The 27,013-nt window shown below is 34.8% G+C and overlaps 1 protein-coding gene and 2 pseudogenes across 2 annotated transcripts in view; 2 read left to right on the forward strand and 1 right to left on the reverse strand.

Moving 5' to 3' along the window:
• Window positions 1–27,013, forward strand: part of FAM172A (family with sequence similarity 172 member A) — a 352,017-nt gene that overhangs the window by 270,166 nt on the left and 54,838 nt on the right. The gene's annotated exons all lie outside the window — the stretch shown is intronic.
• Window positions 14,839–14,957, reverse strand: LOC118607642 (annotated as a pseudogene).
• On the forward strand, window positions 15,345–15,463 carry LOC118607641 (annotated as a pseudogene).

A 27,013-nucleotide genomic window follows, 5' to 3' on the forward strand; every position in this document is an offset into this window, starting at 1 on the left:
ACTTGGGCAGAAATTTTTTCCCATCATCTCATACTTAATAGTCTTCATTCTTAAAAATAAAAACAAACTTTGAGAAAATTAATTATTCGCTTTGATTTTTTGTTGACCTTCAGTCATATGCATATCCTCTCACAGGGGTCCTTCACCTCCCTTAAAGCTATTCTGTGGGCATCAGTAAGTACTGTAGTAAGATTCCACTTTCAGTGGAAGACCGTATAGTAATATGCCACTGAGAGGACTAGCATTGCTTCTGGACCTTAGATAGCCCTAGGTGACTTCATCCAAAGCTCACCAGCTTCACACTCCCAGAGCAACTGATAGACCTCAGAGGCTTCAGTAGGTGATCAAATGGAACTGCCGATGGGGAGCTGTTTTCAAAAGTAGATGCTCATGAACCTGAAGATGGCTTCTAGGAATAGATTAAGGAGTGTGGGGATGTTAGGACACTGAGGGCACCAGATGACTTACAGAGATGGAATAGCCAGAGGTAAGGGCAAGTGGAGGAGAGTAATGCTGTTATCCCCACTCAAAATGTGACATCACTTTCTACCCTTAGGCCTCTCTTACTTATATAAAGTGTCTTCTCTAGCCACCAAAGTATTTCTTTTGACTATTCGATCACATCATTCACTTCTTTGAAACAGTTTTACTTCCCATCCACCTTTCACTGATTCCCAGAAACAACTTGTGGTCCCATATGAATGTGTAAGCACCTTTTTCAGTTTTAGTTTCTATACTGTAATCTTTATAAACAGATTCCAATTCTGGAAGCCTATTCATAGTAGAGAGACTTAAAAGAAATGGTACTAAGAAACAAGAAACATTTGTTAACTCTTTTTTTCTCACTGATATGTGAAAGGAAGAAGGGAACTGACCCTGTTTGAACACCTGCTGTGTGCCATTCACTTTATGTATTTCGCCTCATTTACTCTTCATGGTCCATCCCTATAGTGAGTGTTATGATCCTTTTTTACAGATGAACAAACTGAGGTTCATGTAAGTGCGGGCCGTTGGGATTCTAACCCAGATCTGGTAGTTCTGAATGGTACTGCTCCTCCTACACCCACCAGGGAGCAGCAACACCAGAGACGGTTCCTGAGGTTTGTGGAGGCAGCAGCCTTGTGGCAGAGGGCCAGGAGCCAGGAGATTTATTTTCGCGCTGCATTATATATTTACAAATATATTGTGTGTGGATTTAGGATGATTTGGGGAAAGCTAATAGAATTTATGAGTAGATTAAAGACCCTGTAAGCCATTCCTTGGTGCTTCCTTTGAAGGAGTATATGGGAGTGATTAAGGTAGAAATGAAAAAAGCGGCTAATAAATGGGTAATTTTAAATTTCTACTTTTTGTTTAAACCATTAATGTTTTTATGCCAGTGAAATGTCACAAGTAAAAATACAGAGAATTTATTACAATTTATTACAATTTTAACATAATGAAAGAGCAAACATGATGGAGAAAAAAATCCAGGGACAGGATTAATAATTGAATGACGAAACTGTTAAAATAAACTTGAAAATATCCGTGAACTTTGACAAAAATTTGTACAATAAATATGTGTGCAATCCCTTTGATACTTACATTTGGGGATCCAAGGAAGTGAAAGGAGCATATTAAAAAAGAAACCTTACAGCAACATTTGACTGGTAGTTAAGAGAATTAACTTCTTCTGCCACTCCACTTCTACCCAACCCAACCCCATTCCATTAGCAGGTCTGGCTCCCTCCTTCCTTCACTGATAAAAAAAAATATTTACTGAGTCCTCCTATATGTCAGATACTATTTGAGATGTAGGGATTTGGCAGTGAAAAGGATAAACAAAATTCATGTCACATAGAGCTTAAATTTTAGGAGAAGATAGATAATAAATAGGTAGAAATAGATACGATGCTTTTAATAGCAGTGTTAGGATGAAAATTAAGTAGGGTGAGAGAGTGCCTGGTGGGGGTACAGTGGTATATTTTAGATAGCACTGTCAGGAAAGACCTCTGAGAAGCTCCTTGCATTGTCATTGGACCTTTCCAGGGCTCTGTCTCACTAAATAGCTGCAAAATGCTGTGCTTTCTTTAAGGGAAATATCTTTGGGTCAAATAATTTTTCGTATGTATGTGTTATGATCTTTGTTGTCCATTGATCTCAGAATGTAATAAAAATGTTCATTGATTCCCAGGATTAATTCTATTTTCCATTTGAAGAATTTAAACTGAGAGTTAAATTCCTTCCCAAAGGTTGCATAATAGTGAAATAAAGATTAGAGCTTTCAACTTCTGCCATTCTCAGTCTGAAAATTCTACCTCACTATGCACTATAATAAGAAGTGGAATTGAAATGTCAGAGCAGTTCAAAGTAGATTAGAGATGTGTAAGCTATGATAGACTGAAATATTTACAAATAAGGACTTGGGCAAGTATATCCCACTGCACTCATTTTTGGCAAGCAAATAAGCCATGTGATATGCTTTAAACCAGTAAAATAGCAAATCCCCCCCCCCAAGAAAATCTATAATTTTAATCAAAAGTTTGTTTCAGTCATTGAAATTCTGTTATTGCTGCTTACAAACATTAAAGTCAATCAAAGCATCAGTAGCCTTGCAAGATCAATATTTTTAATATGTTTGCATTGCAGTACTGCAGATTTTTGGCTAATGGATCGCACCCATATTGATTTCCATGGGAAATGTTAGTCTGATACTGAAATAATTTTTTTAAAAAAAAACAGATTATTGGTTTAGAATTTTGAAGGAGAGAGAAGTATAAAAATTGGTTATTGACTAAATTGCTTGGGGTGAGTGAACCTTGGGCACTTGCAATAAACTTGTAGCACTCAGTCATTACTGAATACTACTTCAGTCCCTTAAACTGAAAATCAATCAATAACCTATTATAACAATGCAAATTGTGGTGAAATAACATACTAGGCATGTAAAAATCACATTTTATCAAGACAGATATGCATAAGCATATGTATGGGCGTATTGAAAACCATAGTGATTGATTTTGACTTTGAGATTCCTGTTGAAGATAGTTTGAGTAGCATTTTTAAAGAAATAAACTGCTACAAAGTAACAGTAAAAGGAAGCATACAATTATTCTATGAACAATAATGAAAGTGCAAACACTACAGCATGTCAAATGACAGATTCTGTTATTTTGATTCAGAGCAAAATTACAATTGTTACTCTGTTCTCAAACCATTGCAATAATGTATGCAAGCATTAGATTAGATATAAACACATTCCCTACATTATGAATCTAATGCACATTACATTCCTCTTGTTTTTCAGCCTTTTGATAGAGCCATATTTTCATCTAGAAAGTTTGCTCTGTGTTTTAGAGAGAGAGAACATTTTTTAATGGCTCAGTATAAGTTCAGACCAGTATAATAGTGCTTAGAAATAGCAGTTCCATATTTTGCTGTTTATTTTTATTTACTTAATTTTAAAAATGTTATTTATATATTAGAGAAACATTTGCTTTAAGAAGAACGTGGGATTAAGTTAAAATATAAAACTAAATATAGTAATCACAACTGTTGGATTTTGTTGCTATCTCTATAAACCTGATCAATATTTTACTTTGATAATAAGTTGAGCTTATAAATAGAAAATTGATCATGATTCCTTCCATTATGTGAGGTGGTAACACTCGTATAATAGCATTTCAGTCCATTTCGATTTAGCATTAATCTTTGATTACTGTTTTTGCTGAATTTCTTTCATCCTATTCTGATGAAATAATCATTTCATCATTATAACTAGCATGACCCTCAAGTTCAGTTGATCAAAACTTATTTCTTTCTATTCTGTTTGAAATTTATAACTATATGTGACTTTTCTCAAACGTTCTGTCTCCCCAATCAGTGAGACTGTTAGGGCATTTCGTTTTGACGGATCTAGCCCTCAGAATGATTTACGAGACACAAAGTTTCACTGTTATCTAATGTTACATATATCATACCTGAAAATAACCAAGTTGTACAGTATAGATATTTACATGTAAGCTGTATAAATATTCATACAGTCTTTGCTAAATTACTCAATGGCTTTCTGCTATGGCTATTATTAGAATAGTATCCATGGTCTTAAAAATGACCAGATTCTAATTCTCTAGCCCACTATTTCCACATTTTCATATACATTTTCCCTTCCTATTGTTTGTTTTCTAAGAATTCCAACCAGAATTTGTGTCACTTATCATTGTCAGAGAATGTTGTTTCTTCAACCGATAGAATTTATGCAATCCTCAGTTAGAATTTCCAGTTGTCTAACTAGTAAAGGAGCTGAGCAAGATGAAAATGGAAAATTATCAGCTCTTAGAAACCCAGCAGAGTAAATACGTAGTTTTGCAAGGCTACGCAGCCCACTCCGACACCCATAGGAGTGTCTGCTCAAATCTTCTCTAAATTCATCATGTAGGTCGCTTAGTGCAATTTCTACTCAGGACAGTTCCCATCTGACAACTCTCTGGTAACCTGAAAGAAGCCATGTAATTTGTGATTTGGTTCATTACATCCCTGGTGTTTTTACTGACTCTAAGCAAAAGACAAGCTGACTTCTATCTGTGAAGGTAGTATCTAAGAGCAGGGCTGAGGTTCTAGAGAACCCTAAATTTATGGACCCTAAACATTTAACAAAATCTTTTGCACTCAATAGACAGCACTCAAATTAAAAGAGGTTGTTCTCCATACCAAGTGTATCAAGAATGTCAGAAGACGGGGGAGAGAGGATTCCAAAGAGGGTTCCTAGTGCCAACTTGTTATATTAATGGGCTAGTGAATACCAGTGTCAGAAGTTCATACCACAGTATGAACAAGATGATTTCATTTTAATTTTTAAACAAAACAGACTTTTTGCATTCTAGGTCATGCTGATAAAAACTCATTCTAGAATCTAACTATTCAGACAGTCCTTATGAAGCGCTACCTATAAGCGGCTGGAACACATCCAGAGGTCTTTATTCATTAAATAATTATTACACAGGCATGCTGCTCAAAGAATATGTAAGATAGTGGTTAAGAGTACAAAAACTGGAACCATACTGCCTGAGTTCATGTCCTTTCTCAACCACTTTCTTTCTCTGTGTCCTTGGACAAGTTGCCTAACCTCTCTGTGCTTCCATTCTTTCATTTATAACCTGACAACAATAATAAGGCTTACCTCATATGGTGCTGTGAGGATTAAATGCATATGAAGCCCTTATTACTTGATTTTATGTACAATCTGTTCTGATGTCTATGCTATTTGCGAGCAGAAATAAGACTGTAATCTGTGGTAGTTTTCTCTCCAAAATCCCATCTCGTAATCTGGCATAGGTACTTCTATTCTGTCTCTGTGGCACCTCCACTACCTCGAACATAGAGTGCATTACTGTATAGTATCTATTTACTTGTCTCACCCAGTTCCCTTAAACTGTAAGCTTCATGAAGACAAAGACAGTCTATCTTTTCATCATTATTGCTTCAATGCCTAGCATATACTTTGTAATTATTAAAGCAATTTAAATAGAATATAATAAAAGAAGTATCACAAATATTAGTATATTTACTTATAGAGTATTGCTTTGACTGTGTTACTGTCCTGGTTCCATAGAACCTGACATGCAACTTCTTTTCTCTGGCCTCTGCCTGGAATGTTCTACCCTTAGTATCCACAAGGCTCGCCCCTTTGTTTCCTTCAGGCCTTTATTCACATGTCACCTTCTCAATGATTCCTATCCTGACGACCTCTTTTAAAATTGCATCTCTGCTCCTTCTCTCTTCTTTTGTTTTTCTGTAGCATTTATGACAGTCTAACCCTCTATGTAGTTGAGTGATCTGTTAGTTTATGATTTGCTTTTGGCCTCCCCCACCCGCCACTGAAATGTAAGCTTTGTCGGTTTTGCTCAAATATATCTCCAGCAGCTGGAACGGTGCCTGGCACAAAGTAGGCAGGCACTTTAAAAATGTCTGTTGAATTAATTAATAAATTCAATGCATTGGGGCTGCCAATTTGGAAATAAGTGAAAGCAAAATTACGATTCAATGATAATCAACAAAATTAGAAACGAGAAACCTTGAGTTCCATCTTGAGATCAGTCATATATGGTTTTTAATTATGCTGAACATATATACGTCACCTCCCTCAGCCCTTTAACCCAGTCTACAAATTCTAAATATCATCTTTACCAAAATATCCTCCCAAGGGTCACTCAGGAATGTATTGCAAGTTATTTAATAAAATAATATGTATCTGAGATTGTCTTTAGTATGGGATCCTAATGTTAGAAGCATTTTGAAATGGTTAAGCCCTGTGAATATGAACTTTGCACAGAACATGAATCCAGAATCTCTGCAAGGTTTTGATTAAGAGTAATTTAAATAATCTATATTAAAATGTTTCATTTTACTAGCTTAGTAGGGGTTTTATTTCAATAAAAACTTTATTTTTTAGATGTTATAGCATATAATACCATGTTTCACCAGTATCAGGAGGAAAAATGTAACATGCCAAAGTAATAGGAAATTATGCAATATGATTTATAAATTAATTCCTTGCATTATTTTTTAAATTTTATTACATTTATTGGGGTGACATCGGTTATAAAATTATATAGGTTTTAAGTGCACAGTTCTATAATATATTATCTGTATATTGCATTGTGTTCACCACCCAAAGTCAGATCTCCTTCTGTCACTATATATTTGGCTCTCTTTACCCTTTTCTACCCTCTCCCCACTTTCCCTCTGCCAAACACCATATCTTTATAAATAAATATTTTCAAAATTTTCAGGTAGATACCCAGGAGAGAGATTATTGGGTCATATGGTAACTCTATTCTTAATTTCTTGAGGAACTCTGTACTGTTTTCCACAGTGGCTATAGCAGTTTACATTCCCATCAGCAGTGTATGAGAGTTCCTTTTTCAACCTCTCTAACACGTTATTACTTGTCTTGTTTATAATAGCCATTCTAACAAGTGTGAGGCACCAACCCATCACCTCCCTGCATTATTTTTGTTAAAACATTTTTCTCATTAAGATTAAACTTTCAGTTGTATGGTTAATTATTTGAATTTATTATGAAGGCATCATAAACACACAAACTGAACATTTATATAGACAGTAGAAAGGGATAGTACATGAGGCAAATGGAGTTGTATTTGAGGAAATTATTTAAAAATATAAAGGCTCCATGTTATACATGAGGAGAGATTTTTATTCAACTTGTTATTTGTAAGGTGATTTAGCTACTTAAATAATGATATCATAAAATGATTTAAGTAAGCTTGGGTTAAGAAGAAGGAAAGTTGTAAACAAAAGATTTAAAAGTAAGTGATTGGTCATTCAGATGGGCAGGAAAGCCAGATGCCATATACCAAAAAAAAAGGTAACTTCCAAGTATTTCTAAAGGGAAAAGATATATAGAAAGTATTAAAACCCAAAGGAAAGAGCAAACAAATGAGAGAACTAGTGGTAATTAGGACAGATGAGACAAAGCTGTCTCATAGTGCAAAATTTGAGAAGAGCACAGATATAAAGATGAAAAATAAATGTGTAAATGAAGATATAAATTATTCTTTTTCTCAACATAAGGGAAGATCTAGCCAAACATGTCTTTTTAGGTAAGAAAGTAGTATGAAGAAAGGAGAGCTGCGTGTCTAGCAGGCATTATAGTATTTTTTATTCATATTTTTCCATCAAAAAAATGTTTCGATTTATAATTTTCCCACTTTTTCTTGCCACTGCATTTTCCATATCACTCTATGACCAGTGGTAAAATATAAATATCTAGAAGGAGTAAGTATCATATTGAAATAACATCCCCATCTACACAATAATATTTATTGAACCTTTGCTGTGTATGCAGCATATTCTGCTCTTTGTAGAATAAAGGATAGTGGAAAGAAGATAAAAACTCACAAATTTAATGATTTGAGGAGAAAAGAATAAGGATCACAAGGGAGATAGTGATATAATTAATAATTAATAATTTGGAAGAAGGTGTCATTCTATCTAATTATAAGATCCAACAAGACACTCAGTGCTTGAGGAGAAGAGGTTCATTAAACTCAACTTTAAAAAATGGATAGAACTTGTGAAGATTTATAGATGGGAAGAAGACTATTTCAGTTAGGATTGTCAACAATGAACAAGGGCTTGAAAGTATAGAATATGTTACATAAGCATTGACAATAGCAAGAAGGGCAGTTGGTAAATGTATCATGAGTGTGAATGGAAAATAAGGAAAATAAACTTATAAGTGGGAATGGGGTGACAGAGAACATTAAACAATAGATAAAGAGTTTTGTTGTTGTTGTTGTTGTTTATTTTCTTTAAGCCCTGACATCAAAAGCTTTTGAGGGCAGAAATGAACTACCAAAGCTATACTTCTGAAAGATTGATCTAGCAGCTATGAGTAAAATATATTGAGAAGGAAAGACTGAAGAAAGGGAAAATGCAGTTCAAAGATGAGTATTAAAGTCCCTGCAAAAGGTAATGAAGTCTAAATGTAGGTTATGAGCATGAAAGTAGAGAGAGGGGATAATATCCAAAGACCTACGTACAGACACAGAATCCATGTAGCCTGGCTATGGAGTCATTTTAGTTTTTTCTTCAAATAGGTCACTTAGTTATTTAGTTGAATCACTGAAGGAATGGGACACAGGACAGGGCAGTTTTATTGGAGGTTCAGGAAGAATTTCATGCATAGAGATGCCTACAAGTCAAGATATTACAGTGGTAGACCAAGAACAGGTTTAAGACAGTGGGCATTGGAGAGATTGATAGAGAAGAAGACCTAGAAATTGGGACTTGATATTAAACTTCTTGTATTCAAACTACATATTTTTAAGTTATTTTGGGATTCAGATAATCTTGCCATCTTCTAAGATTACTAAGCCTTTAGTATACTTTCCCCTGGAAGCAAATGATTGGTTTTGCAGAACAAAGTTATCCCAGAGCCATAGTAGGGGGAAATTATTTGCCATTGAGAGATAATTATGATTGCCAGGTGATCGATATGATTGAGAAATGGTTAAATGAGAATAATCTGATTTTGATGGGGAGCGTTAGGTAGATATGAGACTAGGTCTTGACAATTTCTTCTGATTGGATACCACTGTGACTACAGTCCAACTGCGTCCATTTAGTAAAAAGTGCTGCCCTTTGCAATCTGTTACTACAAAATATCATTCTGATATGTTTGCACTTTTTAACTCCATGTTAAACTCCAACTATGCTTTTTTAGGAGTTTAAACATAATGTAGTCCATTTTTTGTAGTTTTGTGTCTTCTTCCACCCAGGAAGTAACCACACTGAAAGAGGAATAAGTTTCGAAAAGCCCCCTCAAATATTCATTATTTTTTATGATGATTTTGAAATGTAAAAGAAAGTTAAGACTGTTGCATTGGCTTTGGGGAGGCATTTAGAAGGGTGACATTTGGAGGATTCTTTAGTAGCCCAAAGCACTTCCAAGTAATGTTCAAAAACTCTTCACAAGATTATGCAAAAGCTCGTGGTTTATATCAATTTCAGTGTTCTGGTGATCTATTTCTGCATTACAAACCATCCAAAAACTTAGTGGCCTAAAACAACAAGTTATTATCTTTCATGGTTCCATGAGTTGACTGAGCTCAGCTGGGAGGTTCTTGTCTGTAATCTCTCATATGGTTATAGTCAAAATCTAATTGGGGCTGGAGTCATCTGAAAGGTCACTGAGCTTGATATCCAAAGTGGCTCATTCACATGGCTGGCAGTTGATGGTGGCTGTTGGCTGGGAATTCAAGTGGAGCGGTTTCCTGAGCACAACACGTGACCTCTCCACGAATCTTGGGCTTCCTCCAGCATGTGCTGGGTTCTCAGAGGGAGTGTCCAAAAAGCAAGTAAGTACTCCAAGACTTCCAGATAGTAACTGCAAAACTTATGAAATAGCCTCAAGAGTCGGGCAACGTTACTTACACCATATTCTCTATTCAAAAAGAAAGTCATGAGGCTAACTGCATCCAGGGGAAAGAGGCTATACAAGGGCATTAATATCATGAAGTGTGGCTCATGGTGGGGATGGACAGGAGTTGGGAGAGGAAGTAGCCTTCTTTGAGGACTAGCTACCACACAGTAAAACAAGCAGGATTATCAGGGGGAAAGTAAACAGTATCCAGTAGGTATGGGTATTACTGAATGATATTTCTGCTACTGGTAGAGTTGATGGTCTTCATTTACTCCCTTCCTTTAGGGGAAGGTGCCAGTGTTTCCTTCTATCCTGATCTCAGATTCTAGATCTCTTTTCCTACCTTTATTTCTTTAAGGGTCCTCAGATCCTTTAACAGTAGCCCTAAATGTCTCCAAAGGTATCCAGACATGGTAACATAGGAAACATTTCTCATATTGTATTGTTTCTTCTTATCCCTTAGCCTTTGTTCCTTCCATAGGCTGAGCATAGGGAGGGTACCATTATATCTTCAAGGTTCATTCAGCTAGCATTAATTTAAGCACTATATGCTTGTCATGGGACACACAAAAAAATATAAGCCAACATTATTCTTAAGTTACAAACAAACCAAAAGGAGAAAAAGACCTACATTAACTAAGGTAAAGCTAAGCTGCTCTAAAAAAAGACCCCGGATGTATAGAGGGTATAGATGTTTATTTCTCTCACACATAACAGTCCAAGGTAGGCTTTTCCAGGTGGGCACATGGTTCCATCCCACACAACCAGATTCAGGGACCACATTCCTTCCATCCTGTTTCTCTGCCATCACCTAGGCAGTATTATCATCCTCTTGGTCACAGCTAGTTTGAAAGTTCATCAGTATTCTGGATCACAGGAAGGGGAAGATAAGAACATGAAAGAGTCATGCCCATTTTCATAAGGCACTGACCAGAAACAGCACAAATGAATTTCATACTCATTGTATTGGAAAGGATTTAGTCAAATGGCCACACCTAAGTGTGGGGAATTGAGGGAAATGTAATGTGTTGGGCACCCATGTGTTTGGTTACAATTGTTTTAACAAAGATTTTTGTGAACAGTTAGTCTCCACAACAGTGTGTAAATAAATCATTACAAAGCAATAAGTGATAAGTATTACACTAGAAAAACATACAAAATACTATAAATATACAATGGGGAATCACTAGCTTGGCTTCGGTGTTTAGGGAGAGTTTTCACAAGAAGTAAAATTTGAACTGTTTCCAAAAGTAATGACTAGAGAAAAATAGGGTATTCTAAACAGAAAAATAAAATCAGGTACAAAATATAAAACAGTGTGACAGGTTCAGGGAATGGCAGAAATTTATTATGACTGAGCACAAGAGTTCATGAGATGAGGGGTTATAGGAAATGAGTTCCATAAGATAGAAGGGGTTCTGCTAAGGAATAGCTTGAATTTTATCCTCTAGGGGTAATGGGGAACCATCAGAAGTTTGTAAGTTTGGCACTGGCGTGATCAGATTTGTAGTGGTAGTGTGAGGATAGACTAAGGGAGAAGAGATTAAATGAGAGGAGACCCGTTAGAGGGACATGATGAGAATTAAAGTGGTTATCATGGAGATGGGAGAGAAAGGAATAAATATATATGTGGGCAACAGAGACTCTGACTTACTTGCTGCTTAGAAAAGAAGGTTGAAAAAGAAACATGGGTGCTTCTGATTTTTGCAAGGTGACTGATTGATAACACTGTTAACCAGTACAAGTCCAAGAAAAGGAAACAAGTTTCCTAGGGCAAGATTTTTAATTTGTTTTTGGACATAAAGAATTTGGGATATCTACCATATATCCACATTCTGACCCATTTTTGCTGTGCTTAAGGGTAAGGAAAAAAGCAGAGAATGACTCTAAAAATTGGCTTGACTCCAAATAAATATATTCATTTTTTAATTATGTGAGCAGAAATCTGGGAGATTGTTGTGTCTTAGCAATAAGGGGAACCAATTTGGCCTAGTCTGCTCTGTGACAATAAAACTTTTAATGATTCATTGCCCCTTTACAGTACCAGAATAATACATGCAGTGCATTGGTTTTGACACAATACTTATTCACTTATTCAGCCATTCCACACCTGCCATGTATGTGTCAGATCCTGTACTAGGTGCTGAGGACATAACTGTAAAACAAAAATCAGTCACTGTTCTGAAATAGCTATGGCCTAAAGATTGTGAGAGTTAGCCATTTCTGGTTGGTGATGGTGGAATTATATGTAGGGTGTGAGGGGTGGGGTGCAGAAAATAGTTTTCCAAGTTCCAGGCAAAGGCAAGAGAATACATTATACATTTGAGGACTGAAGAAATCCAGTCATGCTGGAGAGTAGAGCATGATGGTGAGGTAGTTAAAGGAAATGAAGCTAGAGAGCTAAGCAGGATCCAGATCATGAAGAGCCTTCTCAACCTTATAAAAGAAATTGGAAAGAAGGATTCTAAGAAATGGAATATAATATGATTGGATTTTTATTTTTCAGTGAACATTCTAGCTGTGATAAGGGGGGGATGTATTAGAAGATAATGGGTTGATGAGAAACCAAAGAAAGACTAGTTAGATTATGATGACTTGGGTGATGCAGGGGAGAGAGAGAAAATATTGTGATGTGATGCGAGCCACTAGGACTTGAAATGATGGGTGATCGGTTAGGAAGCATCGAGGCTGGCACTCGAGTTTTTGATTTAGGCAATGGTGTGGATAGTCTATCATTAAAAGAGAAAATGAAGACAAAGACAAACATATTGGAAAATTATGAGTTCAGTTTTGACATGCCAAGTTTCTGGCACCTACAAGACTTCCAAGTAGAAATGAACGGTACGCTATTAGATATATTGACTGAAGCTCAAGAGACAGATATTTACGAGTGAGAGGACTGATGAAGTCACCCTAGGGGGACATGTTCAATGAGGAGCACAGCATTTGGTGGTTATGCAGCAAGGTCCCTGAGGAGCTGCAAAGAAAGGACCAGCAGAGAAATAAGGAGCAAATAAGAGAAAAGAAATTCAGGGGAAAAGAATGCTGAATCAGAGGGGTGGTCAGCAATGTCAAATGCTATCGAAGGTCTAAAGGATACTAGAAAAATAAAAGTGTTGTTAATTATTTTAATCATTACCAATCTACACAAAATCTCAATTAAATTTGGTTTATTTGATAAGCAGGAAGGTTAAACATTTAAATATAATTATTGCCCATTTATATCTACCTTATAAATTACTAGGTCTTTTTTTAATTGAGTCTTTTTTATTTCCTTATTGATTCACCATTTATAAATGGTGAATAACAATCCTTGTTATATGTGGTATATTTTTGCCCAATTAGCCTTTCGTCCTATTTTGCTCATGAGTGCTTTTTTCCTCCATACAGAAGGTTTTAATTTTTATGGAGCAAAAAATGTCAATCATTTTTTTCTGTAATTTCTGGTCTTATTGTTTCACCTTAAGTCTCACCCCACAATTATACACAAATTCTCTTTTAGTGCCTTTATGATTTTTTTTAACCTTTAAATCATAACATATGGAGAGTTGTCTAGGATTAGGTAGTACAATGGCTGAGCAGTGCTGAGGGCCCAGTGGTGTTGTCGATTTGTTTATAGGGACAGCAATCTGTTAGCCAGAGAGAAGCCAGGTAGCTGGATTCATCCAACACTGAGAGTTTTCCAGTCAAGAGCACTTAATGGACTATGGGGCAGGGTAGTTTAGGAAAACATATTGAAATGTTGAACCATGGACTCTAAGCAGCCACTGAGGAAAGTGAAAACAGAAAAAGGCTAATAGAGAAAGAGAATGAATATACTGGAAGCCCTGTAAGATTTTTTTGAAGGTTGAGATGAGATTATTTGAGTAATATGATTAAAAAGATAGGTTGTGGTCAAATTGGGAGAATGTCTAGGTTCATTATTTTAGAAGAGTGCTGCAGTGACCAGAGTCAAACATTAAGAATGGGTCGCTGAATGGGGAGCAGGATGTCCTTGAAAATCAAGGAATGGAGAGGTCAGACTACTGAATACATCATTCATGTGAATTTTGGAACCCCCAAGATTATAGTTGGATTTATGTCCTTTGAACATATAGGTATTCTCTCACCAACACTTTTGACAACCTTCATTTATCTTTAAGAGACCCATCCCAGTTGACAAACAATAAAAATCAAAGATCATTAGAACTCAGTTAGCTAAGTCAGAATTAGAACCTTCCACCTTTTTGCTTCTGGTGAAGTATTTGGATTTGGATTTTTTTTCTTTTTCTTTTTTTGTCCGCGAAAGCAACTGATAATGTATGTAAAGCACTTAGCTCGGTGCATAACACATATTAGTAATCAGTTTCTTATAGCAATTATTATATTAGAGAGGGAAGATTTATGTTTTAAAGTGGTGTTTGTTTACTAGTCCTTTCAAGTTTAAGATTTGGAATTTCACCAACCCTGGTCCTGCATAAAAATAACCAGGCAGCTTCAGTATGAGCTTGTTTCTGGAATCTCCAAGAGGTTTGGAAATGCATCTGAGAAGCAATTAAAGCCCCATATTCAAGCCCAGGGAGAGTAAAAAGAGGCAAAGAAGGAAAGAAGAAACAAAAAGGAAGTTTTTAGATTTTAGCTAGAACAAATACGGGTTAGTTTTCTTTCCTCTCACCCTCTCACACATTTGCTCATTTGGGCTCCTGAGCCATACCCTAAGAGATCAGAAGTAAATCCTGGAGGAGGCCCAAGACCTGCATGTAGAAGGTACCCCTGATCAGGGGTACTCACTAACATTTTGGAACCACTAACTTTAGCTTTTAGGACCAGCAGTTCTTTTTTCAGTACATTTATGAGAGAGATGTGTGATGAAGAGGGTAAGGGCTTATGGATATTTTATTTATTTGTTTGCTTGTTTGTTTGTTTGTTTTTAACGCCTATAGCACCTGGTCTTCCCTGGTGGTCTCCCATCCAAGTACTAACCAGGCTCGACCCTGCTTAGCTTCCAAGATCAGATGAGATCAGGCACATTCAGGACGGCATGGCCATAGACTTTATGTTTTTTAAATTGCATTTTCAGTCTGGAAAATACAGTAGAAGCAAAATAATGCAGAAAGAATGAACACAAGTAAATAGAGAAATTTAAGATTAACATGTCTGAGTCATCTTTCCTTTTTCACTCAAGTAAAATAATTATTCACTTTTCATCTTGTCTTAATAAAGAAAAACTAAATTCTTGGTTGCTGAAGTTCATATTCATTTTTATAAATTAAAAAAGAACTAATATAAACCTTAAGTGTATAACAAGGCTACTTTATAATCTGATAGCATCTTTCCATAGTGAAGCTCAAAATGAATTAGAAACTTTTTAGCAGTATTTAATATAGGACATATTTATTGAGAAATATTATAAATATAAGATCTAAAATACTCTAAATCAGTCTACGGCCATGCCATCCTGAACAAGCCCGATCCTATCTGATCTCGGAAGCTAAGGAGGGGTGGGCCTAGTTAGTTATTGGATGGGAGACCACCTAGGAAGACCAGGTGCTGCAGGCGTAAAAAATAAAAATAATAAATAAGGGATTGTAAACTGACAAGGTCCTTGCAATCTGTGAGGTTAACCAAGGGTTACCTTGCCTAAAAAAATAGTAATAAATAAATAAAATAATCTAAATCAATGACAAAATAAATATTTCAAACTCATACAACCTGAGACTGACTTTTGTTGTCCACTCACAATGAATTCATTGAAATAAAACTCTTTAGTTTCTATTTACACAATTTTTACTGCAGTTTTAAGTTAGAAAATATGGAAGTAATGATACTTACTATGACACTTCAGTGTACAGCAACATTGAAAGAAATATAAATCCGGCAAACTGGATTTGTCAAGATAATGTAGTTAAATATTATGAGAATTCTATCATTTACCCTTTCTATTAATCTGTGTTCACTTGTTTTCAAATTTTACCTTATGTGATTTGGTTGCTAAACAGAATTTTTTCATTTATATTTTCTGTTTTATTTTTTTAGTATTAATGATGCAAACCTCTATAGTAGGCACTACCAGAATTTCAAAAAGTAATTAAAATGAACACCTGTTCTTCAAGGACTAGAGAATGACTAGGACTTTGTGACTAGATCTCCAGCAGCAAGTTCAAATAAGAATAATTCAGTCACACTAACTTTGAGTCATTTTTTTTAAATTGCTGTTTCTCTGATTTTACCTACAAGTGTACTGAGGGTAGTCAGACCTATTTGTGTATGCAGCCACAGTTGCACTTCATCGATTCATTTCTTCACTTAACAACTATTTACTGAGCATATGCTACATGCTTGGAATAGGGGTTGCATGGAGAATGAGACAAATGAAGAGGATAATGTTGCTGTTGATGATGATAATAGTGGCTAACATGTATTCAGTGCTCCCTATGTGCAGTATTTATGTGTATTAATCCTCACAATAACCGTATGAAGCAGATTTTATTACTCTTTCATTTTGCAGGTGAGGAAACAGGTTTAGAGAGGTCTCACAGCTATGAAATAGTGCACCAGAATTCAAATACTATGGATCTGAATCCAAGGGCCAGATTTTGAACTAATAAACTGTCAATTATTTTTTCTCATGGAGCATGTATTCTAGAAATTAAATTATTTGCAAATATTTATTGAGTATTTATTATGTGCTGGGTACAGTCGTAAGTCCTGGGCACAGTGTTAAAGAGACCAACACTGTCACTGCTTTTGTGGCTCATACCTTCCAAATCCTCTAATAAGGGTTTTAAAAAGGAAGAAAATTTACACTTAACTTTATTACTTCCACTAGTATACACTAATGCAAGTAGTAAATGTAATTAATCACATTACAAGAATTACAAAACTACTGAATATAACACAGTGTGCTAAAAAATATTTCATATTCAGATATTCAAGAAGGGCAATGAAGGAGTTCATTTTCATCTATGGTTAAAAATGTAGTAAACATGAAAACAATGTATGTCTTACTTATAGAAGAAACTTTTTTACTTAATCAAAACTTATTCAAGAGCTGTTTCATTTGCTAAAAGGGGAAATTTGTATCTAAAAATGAGAACGTTTCATAAGGTAGGAAGTCACTAAGACCTTGTATCACTCGAGGTTAAATTTTATCTGAATTTCAAAATAATTTATAATTTTATGCCAAATATTGGTATGGAACACTCATTTTTTTCAATAGGCAGGACCAAATCAATTATGAAGAAAGTTCCCAAAGAAAGTTACACTGTAGTCTAAAATTAAATAATTTTATCAAATTATTAATTACAATAGATGACCTTTTAAAATATCTGTTACTGGATCACCTTCCTTCTTATTTAAAATTTCTTCATTGTTGATAGAAATCTCTTTTGGAACTGAAACTGTTCCTTTACATGTAAAAAGCTGAAGCTATTTAAAAGTATTTAAGTTAAGTAACCTTAAATAGTAATGTTTCAATATTTAATAAATATTTCAATTATACATTTAGAACATGTCAACAAAGTTAGACACGTGCCTGAGCAGTCATCATTTGACATTTGGAAAATATGGTCAATATTTCTATAAGTTACTCTGTATTTAGTTTGTAAATGAACATTTAGGCTCCTGATTTAGGTTCTCTTTTCCCTGGTTTTTATTTTGTCACTAATAATCTCGCCCTTACCGTCACGTAAATGATACCAGGTACAGTCTTTTGCAGCGTTGGTTCCATACGACAATAGCAAAGCAAGTATTGCCACAAAGTGAGTGATAAACTTTTCGCTGGTAGAGGGTCTTGCCTTCAATTTGTAATGTACAATGAAGCGAGGTATGCCTGTACAGGAGAGTGTGCTAAATTCTGACGTTCAAGGCCTGTGCCTGACTCAGGAACTTCTACAACATAGCCAAAAGAAGCATGAAATATACACATAAAACAGAAATACCTGTATAAAGAGAAGATTTTACCAGTTTTATAAAAAGTGGTTCAGGTAACGAGGTCAGAGGTTATACACTGTTTGTTTATTGAGATGATAGAGCCTGAACGAGATTTTATCAGAGCAGACATTGGTAATTTTGTGGAGAAGTGAAGGCATTCTTGGGAAAGAAGAGTAGTGAGACAGAAAGAGCTTGGTAAATTCAGTGACATTTTGGCTGGAATTTGTTTAAGGAAATTGTGAGAGATAAAGAGAAATGTAGAATCAGCATCTAGAAGAACAGAGGAGTTTGAACTTTAATTTACAGGCCACCAAGAGTCACTGAAAGTTTTTGAACAGGAAAATAACAATGAAAGCAACATTTTAGGAGGATTAACTGGCCAGTGTGTGTGTAGAATCAGATGGGGAAGACCACTTGAAGGAATGTTACAGGAGTCTGGATCTAGTCTTTTTGGGGAGATTTTTTTCTTAATGAAGAAAAGGAAACATTGCATATTAAATTTTTCTTTTGGAGTTACAATGCACATTAACACATTAAAGACCTATACCAAAGATACACATAATTTCACAAATTTATTTGCACATAAAAGACTTCTTTCATTGAATTTATTCATAAACATATCACTATGCTCCATTGAAATCACTTTCAATATTTAGAAATTTATAAGTTACCTATTTATTAAAAAGTCCATCTATGAAATGATGAGCGGAGAGGAAAAAATGAAAGGCAAATTTTTTAGAAAGAGAGGAAAAAATGAAATTCAAATTTTTTAGAAAGATACTTAGATATCATTTAGTCCAGACATGGTCTTTAATCCTGGTGATCAGATACTGGATGTCACCTTTGACTCTGACACCTTTCTAGTCAAATCAAGTATTGCCTTTCATATTTGTTTACCAGTTCTCTCTCCCTCACTGAACTATAAAATACCCAAGAATAAGATTAACCCATGCCTTATCATCTTTGTAATCTCTGCATCTGACTATAGTAAGTGGTGGGAAAATATTTGTTTAAGTGATGAGAAAACTATAGAGTTGGTAGAAGGATACGTTGAAAATAAATGAATTCCAAGAATTACGTATAAAATTAGCTATGGAAGAAACTTAAAGACAAGAGACCCGGTATATTCTATATATAAGTTTAAAAATAATTAGCAGTATGTTCTTGATCAAGTCACTTAACCTCTCTGGGCTTCTATTTCCTGATCCATGTTCCAGCTCGAAAATATTGGGAGATCCTCATTTTTTTTGTTACTGTAAATCAAAAATTAACTGAATGATATTTCTTTTACTTTGGAAATATATTCTTATAAAAGACCACTTTTAAATACAAAAGACTTTTTAAGTAATTACTTCTTTATATTTGTACTTATACAATATTCCTGAACTTCACAACTTTTTCTATTCTCATTTTCCTCTTCTTTCCAGGTTTATCAAAAATGATGGAATCTTTAAAAGTATACCAATGTGTGTGCTTATGTAATATTAGGACTGAAAATTTTAAATCTTAAAATGTGAAAGCTCCAGTTGTCAGAAGATCATAAAGTCTTTACTTTTAAGGACTGTTAAAAATCACCTTCTGTGAGATCTCAGCTTTGGGATTTTTCTGACATTTCAAGACTTAAATTTGAAAGTGTAGAATCTCTATAAATACAACATTACCACAAGCCCAAAAAAGTCAAGAAATGCAAAAGGTTAGATTCTTACTAACTCTTCTCCCACATTATGCTCTAAATTGAGTTATGTATCTTAGAGTTAAATACGTAATCAGAAATACTTGATGTGAAATACAATTTAAATTATGACATATTAAGCTTTTTTCTTTGAATTTTGGAGAATAAAATTGTGTATGTAAATCACGCAATATCACATTTTTTTGTATGTGCCCTTAAGGCTTTTTTATGTTTTCTTCACATAGTCCCCTCATTTACAACTTTATCTTGCTGTGGACTAACCATATGGGAAATCCACTATTTTAAACTTAAGCTATTTTTGTGGTGTTACTGCATAAGAAAATGCCTTTAGAGAAGAAAAATTATATACTTTTTACCAGATTATATAAATAAAAATTAATTTTTATAGTGGTCATTTCTTGGTTTAATTCAGGCTATATAATTTTAAATTCTCAAATATCTCTAGAAAGTCTCCATTACTATAACCAAGTGAAAATGGAAGATAATAACGGAGACGTGCCATGAGACCTGGCCATTTTCAACATGTTGAAGATTTAAAATTATGTGTAATTTACATGAGACATATAAATGAAAGGATAGACTTCAGTAGGATTTTTTTTTTTTTTTTGCTTTAAAAATAGGGTATTTCTCTCCTGCAGCAGCATCTCACATCTCATACATATGTGCATATTTAGTTTTCTGTGTAGCATTCGGTCCCAAGAACACTAATTATAATTTTAAATTATCAATAAGATATAGGCTTAAAGTACAGTAGATGTTAAATTTCATATTTCTTATAAGATTCTCTAAAAGCAACTACTTTTTGCCTTTATTTTCATTTGGTAAAAATTCTTGGGAACTTTATACTCACTTATCTTTTGCCTTTTAAAAGTTAAAAACACTCTCTGAATTTGTAGTGTGCAATTAGGTATATATCTTTTATGTCTAAGAAAGATATTACTGATGGTAATTTCTCTGTGCATTGGTAGTAAAGTGAAAAAACCAACCCATGGCCCCAAGTTCATACTGGACCATCTAAAAGTGTTTCTTCAAAGCTCCCTGTTGGAAGTACTTACAAATTGGTTTGCCATTGATTTGTTGGTATGCTTGCTACTATTGTTTACCAAAAAGCCTTGGTCATACTGCATTTAGGTTTTTGTTTGTTTTTTGTCTGAAATAGTTCTTCTGCCCACCAGTAAAATTTTGCCAACAGTAGTTCTCGATGAGTCCTTCTATATTGTTCTCTGTAATCTCTAACCTGGTTTTTATATTTTTCTTCCATTGAAAGGCTAACTATTCTATAATTTTGTTATCTTTCTAGTTTAGTACAACATAGACAATCATGTCGAAACTTCTCAGGAACTAAAATATAATTTTTATAGCACCTTCAGCTTTGGGAATTATGTATTAAAATTAACACTTCTCTATAGAATATCGTGGTCTGGGGTTTGGTGCTATCTTAGCACCATCCGTATCAGCCAGCTTCCCAAAGAATATACTGCTCTTTTTGCGTAATGAGATTATTTCTGGAAATGGCTCTCTTGGCCCGAGATGTGCTACCCTCTCAAATCATATTTGGGTCCTTTAAGCATTTTCAGTGTGCTCTGCAATCATTTTCATTCATTATCCACTCAGTTCTTTCATTGCTACATCTATACATAGACATTCGGCTACACAGTGGGTAAGAGGTAGAGGTAGGACTGAGAACCCCAGGACAGAGACCAAGGCCCAGTTTGTTCCCTCCCTGGCTAAATTCCATTTTGGACAGCTCATTGTTTTTCTTTGATGTGTAGGGTTTAATTGCTTATCTCTAAACATAAGGCTGAATTGGTGGGTGCTTGTGTGGGGAGAGCCATTTGCCCTTTTCTGAGTTAAAAATCTGAACATCGTTGACAGCTTATTTTCCATAGAGAACCACGCTGTAAGTGTGATACAGAAAATGTGGGTTTTGACTGCCCAGTTTGCCCATGCTAGTCCTTGATTTATGTCATGACCCCACAATAGCCTCTCGTGCCCACCTGGCCACAAAGCTTGATTATTTTGTAATTTGATCTTAGTGGGGATTCCAGCCGTGCTTCCCTGCTCGTGGGCAGCAGAATGTGGCAGCATGCCTGCTCACTTGCCTGAGCTGCTGTGATCAGATTACGCCTTCTCAGCATTTCTTACATTGGCTGCCTATGAAATTCAGAGAAGCTTGAAGTCAGCCTACTTGAGTTTTATAGCCCTTAACAGAGACAGAGTAGAAACTATTAGTGTTCATGGAATCTTGGTCTCATGTGTGTCTGCTTTTAAGGGAGTCAGAAAGTCACTCCACACTGAATATTTGACTATCTTTAAAAAATGTTAAGTGATTTTTTTTTTATTGTGTAATTTCCAAATAACATCTTTCCAATCCTAATGTTGTTTTTAGAGCTATCGGTTGGGTTTTAACTTTCAACTTTTAGACATTCCCATAACTTGTTAAGGATCTTGATAAAAGACAGGAAAATTCTGCATTTCATTGTTGTTAACAAAATTAACCATTACAGGATATCATAATTGGCAAAGTACCTTTCTTATTCTTTCAGCCAAATAATTATAAAATGATGATATTTGTCAACATCTTTATGAGATAACATGACTGCATCCTGTTGAGGTTACAGAAGGAGAACACAGTGTCCAGCCTGGCACTGTGACATGGAAAATTCAGAACCCATACTGCTTCCATTTCCTTCATCCAAAATATTAATTGTACACCAAGAATGTGCCCTCTGTAGGGCACTGGAGATGCACAGGTAAGCTAGATACATAGTCCCTGCCTTCCCAAGCTTACTTGTGCAGTAGATATATTTAGAAGCTTTTTAAAAACTACATTAGAATAATTCTAAATTTTGTAAAATGTGAACCAGAGAAACTGAGAGTTGGGAAGGACTTTAAAGTTCATTTTATACAGCCTCCTTCCTCATACATTGTGAAATCCTTGCTATGGTATTTGTTCATAGGAGTGAACAAAATATGCAATTCATGTTTCATTGTTCAAAAACGAAGAAATCATGATTATAGGTTAAGATATAATCTAAACTCAAGCCAAAGCTCAATTAAAACAGTTTTGTTTTCTGACATTATCATTCATACGTTCAGTGGACCAGCAAGAAAGCTTGGAAAATGCAGCATAAACAATGTGGTGCCAGTTTGCTTTAAAATCCCTAATATATGTTTTGTAAACAAAGCTTATAAAATTTAGTACTCTACTAATTAAATAACAAGAAAGATTTTATGACTACATGAAAAGCCAGAATTTAAAATGCCTTCAGGGGAACAGGTGCTGTAATGACATCACTATGTGTCACACAGTCTTTTTTCTTTTTTTCCTTGATACTTACATTTGGTCATAATGGAAAGAAATTGATTCCAAATGTGTTTTCTTGACCTCCTTCTCCATTCATGTTAGTGCCTAACCTTAAATGATGTTTCTACAATCTCGGTTGTATTTACAGTAATTATATGCATAATGTAGCATATTATTGTCCGGACTTCCTGTTTAATCAGTACAGAGCTTCTTACAAGTGCAGCTGAAAAGGGCAAACAAAATTAAAGCTTTATATACCAAAACAAGTTTGATTTGCTAAGCTCCCAGCATTCCAAAGTACACAAATTTGTTCCACTAAGTTTTCCGATGGCTTGCAGATGGGCAATGATTAATCAGAGAGCTAACTGTGAAGTAGTTTGCAATTAAACTGGAAAGCTCTGAAGCATGCTAATTGAATCAGAAAATTAGAGACACTGAACAGTAATTGGCTATTTCTCATGCAGCAGGTGCCAGGCCACTCATCTGTGGAACAAGGTATTTAAGGCACATTAGCACTAGTAAAAATACTTCTTGATATGGAACAGTTAGATTTTCTGCTCATTTTCACCATGGATGTCAAAACATACAGCTGTGCTATCTGGTACTTGCAATTCATGTTTGAAGAATTTAAGTTAGGTAAACATATGGGAGAGAAGTACTGGGCAACCTCTGAGTGCACAGGAAACATTTTACAAGTGAAACCAAAAATGAGGGGCTGAGGTTTTGTTTTTCAACTCAATCACTTTTGCTTTCTTATAGTACAGATTTAGGAGTTGAATTTTCTGTTTAGTGTTAGTTTAAAGCAACGACAGTATAAATCTAGTACTGCTGTGAGCTTAGTAGATACATAAAGCCGATTCATATCATGTCTCAGCATGAGTTTATATCTTCTAATTAGTACCACCATTTTATAGAGTGAGCACATGCTATGAAAGTTTGTTTGCCATGCCAACAGGGACGAGCACATGTAGTTTTTCTTTAGTGGAATGATCTGCCATAGGATTCCGAACAACTGTAACCTAACCAGTGGGTAACCAGGCAAGAATGGGATTTAATAAGTTCAATTGTACAGATTTTTTTAAATAATAATCATTTTCATATTATCAAGGATGGGGCATATGACTTCTGTTTCCCATTGCTTTAATTAGAGTTTAGTATTGTTATTAGAAAGTGAAAAGTGAAAATGAAAATAAAAGTATACTAAATTATACTGCATTGGGAAGCAGAATATTACAGTATTCACATGCCAATCATATTACTTAGTAGATGACTGCAGAAAATAGTGAGTTTGAACCAAGAGACATAAATTATAAATTATAAATTGTAAACAGTGCATAGGGGATGTGTTATAACTGTGTCTCATTTAAAATCAGGCGAGTTTTCTCTGCACAAATAATGTTCCTTCATTAAGTTTTAAAGTCTCTTATAATGTTTTATTAAGATCATTTGGCAATGTGTTACCCAAAAAAAGGTTTTAAGTGGAACACACAGGTTTTTAAAAGTACAGCACATTGCACACATACACTTTATGTCTTCAAGCTAAAGATTTTTTTTAAGTTAAAGCAAAAGCTCCTCTGTGGTACGCCTCCTTCCCCACCCCCAATAACCCAGGTACATTTTGCATTCTTTAGTTTGGAAGCAGTTCTGAAACATTTACATGATCAATGTCTTTTGCTTGAGGGGTAAAGTTTGCTCTTCCATGGACAAGTGAGAACATATTGATCATTTTATTCTATTTGCTATTTCTAAATTCAATATACCTCTTGAGTCGATAAGCGAGATCGAGAGCATATTCTTTTTTGTGTGTGCCTGGTTGTAGCTTGTTCTCAAGATCCAAGATACATTTTTGATTAATCACGAATGCTCTGAGGTCATGGAGAGCAAATGTGTTTGTGGAGTGTCAGCTGATGCTGTCAGATAAATGTCTTAAGCTTAGCCAGGGTTCATGCCCCAGCTTTAGGCTGTGCCAAATGTCTCCCCTTGTTGAGAAAGATAACAGCTACACTGGAGGCGACTGAGCTGTTTGTTCACTGAAAGGGCTGACCTTGCCATATGGGGCTACAATCAGGTGAAAGAAAGAGTAGAGAGGTTTTAATTGAAACTTTACAAATTTAAACTTTTCATTTGATTCAGATGATCTTGGTATATGTTCATTTACATTCTAGGCCTTAGATCTAGTCTGATTATAACTACGTTTCTTCAGTTTAGGATTAGATTCCTTAGAATGAATAATTTCTCGAATATTGTTTCTAGCGTATTCTGAGAGCATTTTGGCACAATCACAGTGTTATTAAAATACTTCAAAAGCCTGAAAATGGTTATAGGGTAAAAGGAGTAGAGTTTTCTTTTGATATATGTAGTAGAAATTATTTCTGCTTTGTTTTTTTTTTTTCAAATCCAGAAAATATAAATATGGTCTAGGCAAAGAGAGGTCACTTGTGTTAATGACCCTTGTCCATGTACCCTCTTATCTTCAGAGGACTCATTTAATCACATTTACCCCTACTTACAGTAATTTGTCTTCTTTTACTAGACAGAGTCTATAAATAGGAAATAATGACAAACCTAAACTAACACCTGGAGAATGCTTCATACTGAGGCTTTCTCTGTTTGAGACTAAAGGCAATTGGATTGATCATATGGTGATGCATAAGTAAGTGGACTCTCTGTGGGCTATTTGTGGGCATTTGCTGCAAAATACCTTTTTAAAAAGTGCCTTTCTTTTGTCTTATCTCAGTTTGTTCTTTTCTCTAAAGAAGCTGGTCTACTTTTCTTTCCTATCAATAAGTTCATACTGCCATGGGTAAATCACCAGTGCTAATTAGACAAAATAATTCTGTTGAAAAAAAAAAAAGAAAGAAAGAAAGAAAGAAAGAAATAACACATCTGTCATGAACTCCCACCAGATCTCTTGGAAATGAGACATTTTAAATATTTTATGCTGAACACAAAATATCTTGAGGAAATGGTTTTATATTCTAAAATCCCAAAACAAAATCATCAGTGTTAGAGAGCAGTACTGCTAGAAAACATTCCATTTTAAATCATTTGATTTAAAATTCCCTCACACTTGAAATGTAGGTTCTGCTGGCTCTACATAAAATCTAGATTATAAAGTAGAAAAACTTAATGGAACCAGAAGAAAATTAAAGGTATTCCTTTAATTTTGAAAACCTTCCCTTTATCAATTATCTAGAGACAACTGTTTCATGTGTATTGGTATTAGTAAACAAAATGCCGTTTGGTTTGATTTGGTTTGGTTTGGTTCCTGCAGTGACTAAAATAACAAGTAGTAATGAGAGAGACTGAGGATAACTTTCGTAGTCATTCAGCTTCTAGTAACATGATAAAAAGAGTCAAATCAGATTGTGATTTTCTGTAGTTTTCTAAATTATTTAAAGATTAATAATAGCTAATGCCCAAATCATACTTGCAAATCACAGTTTAAGTTTAAAGAAAAGAGGCTTTTTTAATTCTCTTTTTTTCAAATTTGAGCACAGTTTAGTCTGTGCTAAATTTTGTGGTCAATTTTTTTTAAGTATTCATTACCCATCATCCTTGCTTTTTGTTCTTTTCCTTATTATCTCAAGAAAAGCTTTATATTTACTAGAATATCACTGAAGCATACAACATTTCTGTCCCTCCTTTTCCCAAAACTACTGCCCAAAAGCAGTTTAGTCCATATTGTTCTTAGTCCCATCATTTTAAAAACATTGAATGTACTCATATCCAAGAAGTAACTAGGGGCTGTTTGATTTTTCATATGTAAGTATGTTGTGTTATTTAGAAGACCAGTAACTGATAATGACATAATAAAATACTTAAGATTTGGAGATAATTCCCAGCACAACTTAGAATCTTGCCTAAGGAAGGGAGTAGTAAATTGACCTTGAGCAAGACATAGCTCTTCCTCAAAGTTACAGTCTCCTTACTCAGTGTACTACTGTGTCTGTATACCTAACATTGCTTCCAATGAAATAAAGAAGTTTTATTATATCTATAACATTTTCATCTTTTTTTCATGCTATCTGCTACTTTTACCCTTTTCTGAGTTAGCTCTTTCCTTTCCTCCCATTTAAATTTTAATTTTAAATAATCATTTATTTCAGATACAACCAATCAGTCTAAAAAAAAAAAAAAATCAGCACATTAAAGCGGTATTTTTCCTGAGCTTTGA

Source organism: Rousettus aegyptiacus, unplaced genomic scaffold, assembly GCF_014176215.1.
Source record: "Rousettus aegyptiacus isolate mRouAeg1 unplaced genomic scaffold, mRouAeg1.p scaffold_m13_p_8, whole genome shotgun sequence".
Taxonomy (NCBI): domain Eukaryota; kingdom Metazoa; phylum Chordata; class Mammalia; order Chiroptera; family Pteropodidae; genus Rousettus; species Rousettus aegyptiacus.